The sequence below is a fragment of the Tupaia chinensis genome, unplaced genomic scaffold, assembly GCF_000334495.1.
Source record: "Tupaia chinensis unplaced genomic scaffold, TupChi_1.0 Scaffold144557_1, whole genome shotgun sequence".
In the NCBI taxonomy this organism is placed as follows: Eukaryota; Metazoa; Chordata; class Mammalia; order Scandentia; family Tupaiidae; genus Tupaia; species Tupaia belangeri.
The window spans coordinates 11,205-16,875 of NW_006204417.1; the positions used below are offsets into that span (position 1 = coordinate 11,205).

A 5,671-nucleotide genomic window follows, 5' to 3' on the forward strand; every position below is an offset into this window, starting at 1 on the left:
GCCAACTTTAGTATCTTGTCTTTGTCTGTTGTTTTTACCAGTCTGGCTATGATGTGCCTTGGAGGGGATCTTCTTGGGTTGATTCTACCCGGGGACCTATGTATTTCCTGGGCTTGGATATTTGAATGCCTTTCTAGATTTGGAAAGTTTTCTTGCAGGATCTCATGGAATAAATTATCTAGGCCCTTATTATTTTCTTCCTCTTCTGGAATACCAATTATCCGGATGTTGGGGCGCTTGATGGTATCCAGTATTCCTCGTATATTATCCTCATTTTTCATGGTTGTTTTCTCAATCTTCTTGATACTTTTTTTCTATGTCTGATGTTTTGTCTTCTACATTAGAGATTTGATCTTCTGCCTGGTCTAACCTACTTTTAATACTTTCAAGGGATGTTTTGATTTCCTGTATCACATTCTTCAACCCTAGAAGTTTCATCTGGTTCTTGTTTAAGGTATCCATTCAAGTCATGAAAGGACTTCCTCATCTCCTGGAGCTCCTTGTCTCTTTTCTCTACCATTTCAGTTAGTTTGGTCACTACCAATATTCTGAATTCCTTGTCAGACATGTCCATGATGTCCATTATATTGACTGTGGTTGATGTAGGCTTGATGATTTCCCTTGAGGGAGAGGCCTTTTGTTGATTGCTCATATTTCTTGAGCCTTTGCGATTGTTCCTAGTCATCAGGTAATCTGTGTGTTTCTTCCTAACTTATTTAAGGTCTCTGATTGTTTAAAGTTGTTCAGGCTTAGAAAATTTATGATTTCCCTTATGGTTGGCCTACCTGTTGCTCACAATTACCATTAACTGTTGCCACTACCCTGGATGGCCCAAAGTCCTCACTGTTTCTAAGGAGAGGTGACCCTTTAACTGACCTATTAAGCAACACCCCAAGAGCAAAGAAAAACAAAATGAAAAAAGGATATTGCGTGGCTGCACGCTATTCTAATCACCGAAATTCAGAAAGTCCAACAGCTAGTGGAAAAGGGTCAGAAGATGAGTGACAGGACCAGGTTGGTAGGGCCTGCAGCCTCAGTCCACCTGGTGCCTGGAACTGCTGGCCGGCTTGATCTGGATTGTGGGTAAGGTGGGGTGGGAGTTCACCTTAAAGTCCCAGACAACAAACTTGGGGTCGAAGGAGGAGGAACAGTGGGGATGCATGAAGATTCGGAAGGGTCAGGCCTCCAGACTTTGTGTGCCTGGTGCCCGGAACTGCTCTTATTTGTTTCAATTTGACCAGAGTGAGGAAGAGTGAGAAAGCAAGCCAACAGGTCTGGGACTCAAACTGCAGTTTACCATCTGGGAGTCCAGTGCTTTCAACTACTAGCTGACCATTGAAATTCAAAAATGATGCCAAGAACATAAACTGAGGAAAGAACCCTTCAAATGGTGCCAGAGATAGTGGTATCCTGTTTGTAAGAACAGATTACAAACTAAACTGTAAGACACAAAATACAGAAGAAAAAATAAGAAAAATGTCTCAGGTATTGATCTGGGCACAGATTTTTTAAAAAAAATTACCTGGAAATTATAGGCAACAAAAGCAAAAAGTACAACTATATTATAGCAAACTAAAATGATTTTGCATAGCAAATCAACAGGGAGGATAGACATGCTTCAAGAAAGGGTAAATGTATTTTCCATCTATTTCTCTAATGAAAGATTAATACTCAGAGTTTTTAAGAAAGTCAATAAACCCAAAAGCAAAAAATCAAAAACAAAAGCAAAATCCTGACTGCAAAATGAGGTCAAGACATGCATAAACATTTCTAAAGAAGACATAATGGCAAGTATGTGAAAAAGTTCTCAATATAAGTTATTACAAAGAAACTATAAATCAAAACTAAAATGAGGTTTCACTTTACCCTACTTAGAATGACTATTTTATATGAGGCAAAAATGAACAAATGCAAATTGAGAAATCATGACATGCTGTAAAGTTAACTTACATGGGAAGGTTTAGATTTTACATCTCAAGACCTCCCTGAGTGTGCTGGGCATACTTGTACGCACAATGTGGGACTGGTTGAGGCTGGGGGTATATGATAATTTTGTTTGTTTGTTTGTTTGTTTGTTTTTGCATGAGAACAAAAGTTTAATATACCAAACAAAGACAGTTGTTATACGATACACTTAATATGAATATTTGGGATAATGTTTAAGATTTACCGAACCTGGCACGAATAATAGTTTTGTACAATCATATTTAAAACAAAAGGAAAATGAAAACATCTTATATCATAATTTTGCTGATTTAAAGACAGCAAACTTGTGTTCAGTTATTTTCCTTCTATTTAAAGTTAGTTACCAGCAACCCTAAACCAGTCTAAAATGTATTATTCTAGGATCAAATGTAAGTATCTGTACTTGCAAAAGTTTTACAAGTTCTTTGCATCTGTGATAGCAAATAGCTAAGGAGAAACTAGAGTTTATTTTCAAATTCTGTGACTGCCTTCCAAAAAATCCCTTATCAGTAGAAGCACTGACAAAATATCAAATATTAAGGATCAGATTTAATTCTTTGGTATAGTATAAAATTGTTATCAATAGCTTCCCACAGCAAGCCTAAACTAGTAAGTAACCCAAGGAGCACAGAGACAACTATGAAGTCTAGAACACAACTCAAGGCAGGCAGGAGCTATAACATAATGCCCTGTTTTATAGGAAAAGCCAACAATAATACATTCTAGAGAAACAAACACCTACTTAAAGGTTTAAACATTATAGCAAACAAAACGTTTGAGCTTCAGAATAATCAAACTTGTAACTTATCGCTGGAATATTTTTCTGCATTTTTAACATTATACTATAATTCATAGTATACAACTATCTGAGCACTCTTACCACTACCTTGGCACAACAAACTAACTCTTCCCACTCCTCTAGAGGAAATGAAAAAAGTCCTTTTCTCCCCATAAATGCCTGAAATTTATACCATACAAGAAATCAGAATAAAAAGTATACAAGTTTACAATGCAACTGGACTGTAACTTCACACTTTTTTTGTGACATATACTAGTATATTTTTGTTTCTGAAACTGTAAATTATTTATTTAGCAAACCTAAAAACTTATACATTTTTTAAAAATTTTTTGTCATAGGGCACATGCACTTGCCAGAGAAAGAAAGTGAGAAATAATCCCCCCACAGGGGGAGGAGGTGACCTTACCACAATCCCTTCTCCTTTATCCTTCTTTCAAGATTTTGGACACTTGTACACACCTGGCATGATTTTCAGGCTACCGTGTCTGGGACTCAAACCATGGTTGGTAATATGGGAATCCAGCAACCTAACCACCATGCCATTTCTGGCCCCAAGTGTAAAGTTTTTAAATAAGAAAGTTTTAAAATAAAATTAATACGGCTATTAATTTTACTATTAAAGTATCTAAACTGACCCAATCCATTTTAATAACGGTTCTAATATATCTGAAATTTTTTTTGTGGGCACTAGACTCGTAACTACACTAAATCCAAATAGTATACCTATGACCTGCATTTTAAAGTTTTTCACCTTGGTTACTTATCTTTCAACTTGCTACTTCCTTTCATACTTTCTTCATTTACTAAACATAGACTGTAAAAATTTTATATTAGATCTTCTTTTCCAAGACCTTATCAGGTAACTTTGTATATATGCACTTATAGCCTTTGAATAATATTTTAAATTGGAATTAATGCCTAGAGCCACATTTTTTGTTAAAGTTCAGCACTAAAGATTTATAACTGGGGATGGGGAGGTTAACATAACACTACCTGAAAAAATGCACCAAGTTCAAGATATTCCCATAAATCTTAAAACCCCAAACTGGAATTCTAATGTTTCTTAAATATCTCTAATAAAGAAAAGGCAACTGTACTTATCACAGCACACCATTAACAGCACACCTTTAAAGAATAAATGACAGCAACAATGGAACCTACTCACATTTCTGAAGACCAAGATTTACCAAGACAATGTGTAAAAAATGGGCAAAGGCAATGAGATCCTAAATACTTCTATCATAAAAATAACCCATTTCTATCTTTCTGCCTTTCTGCTGCATGAGGAACCAAAGGAGTCAAATACAGAATTGTTTGTCTGGAACAATCATGAAATCTTTAAGAATAGATAGGTATATTCCCTGTTATTCTTTAGGTTTTTGTTGGTTTTGTTTGTTTGTTTCTTGTTTGTCTTTTGTTTCTTGTTTTAACAGATAATTAAAAATTTTCAAAAATAAAAATAAAGAGTTATTTAGGCTTGTGAATATTTTGAAGTTTCTTGAATTTATGTGATAAACTCTTCAAGCAATTAAACTTTTCACAGTCATCAATCAAAAGTCCTCCTGACATGGATGAGATCTATCCCACTGTTACAAAATGACTTCCTCCTTTGTTGAATGTGAGAGTGGCTCTTTGTTCTTTCAGGATCCCAAATTATTCATTGAACATCATCCCTGTCTGTTTCCCAGCACTATTGATATCAGATTGTAGGGGGACACCTTTAGGAACTTTCTTTACATCAGATTGCTCCCATTTTGTTAAGAATGAGGATACAGCAGTACAAGTTAATCTCGGTTTCGGAGTTACTGGGCATTGTAATACTCCAGGATTATCAATGGAAACAGTCAAAATTCCTCCAGTTATGGTAGAAGTCTGCCATTGATGAGTTCACTTTGCTACTACATCATCTAGCAGTTGTTCTGTGTTCAACTGGGCCTGGACCTTCAGGCCTCTTCTGAAAAGAAAAGTTGCCTAATGAGTGTCTTTCTGATGACTTAACTTATTTCCACTTCTGGAAAAATGAGCTGGAATGTTATTTTTTCTATTTAACTGGTTAGGTCTCTTAAGAACTGCAATTGGCTTACTCTGCACTTCATTTTGTCTCAGAAGATTTGCCTTCCTTTTTAACACTGGAAAATATCATTCTACATTCTTGTCACTTAGAGGTGGACGATTCATAGGGCTAATTCCTTTTCAAATTCCAGTTGCCTTCCTAGCTACAAGGTCAGTGATAACTCCATAGGGACATGTCATTCCAGGCATTACTCTTCCTCTGTGGCTCAGATTAGTCTTACCAAAACCAGAATTCTGGTGGATTTCCCACCTTACTCTCATCCTGAATTGCTGGACACCACTTTGCTGGAGTCTTCTATTGAGTCTTGGAAAATTCTGCTTCTTTCTGTCCTTTCAATTCAATTTGATGATATCCTTCAAAGACATATCAATTTTGTTGGGGTTTTCATTGCTGTGAGCTTTCAGCGATGGCGACTGGGTCACCATGGCTCCCACCAACCAGGTACCAAACTGGCTCATGGAGATGTTGCGCTGAACAGTCAGCCATGAAAGCCAGAGCTGGAGCCTGCCACCTCCCACTCTCGCTCAAAGACAAGCTGCTGATAATGTGTTGAGATGCTTTGCAGAGTGCCTGCTTCTCTATGGATCTCTCTAGTCCTCTTTTTGTCTCTTTTACTCATGAAAATAATAAACTTTGAAGCAATCTTGTGGTTTTTATTTGGGGATATATTTGCCACAATATACATGTGCTCACCAAAGAGACAGAAACATTGGAAGAAAGTGAAAAATTACCACCCCCATTGGACTAGTCATACTACAATTACTTCTCCTCTATTCTCCTTTAAGGACTTTTGTACACACATGTACACACACACACACACACACACACACACA

The 5,671-nt window shown here is 36.7% G+C and overlaps 1 pseudogene; it reads right to left on the reverse strand.

Moving 5' to 3' along the window:
- Positions 1-4,342: 4,342 nt before the first annotated feature.
- On the reverse strand, positions 4,343-5,296 carry LOC102480837 (UAP56-interacting factor pseudogene; annotated as a pseudogene).
- Positions 5,297-5,671: the final 375 nt, after the last annotated feature.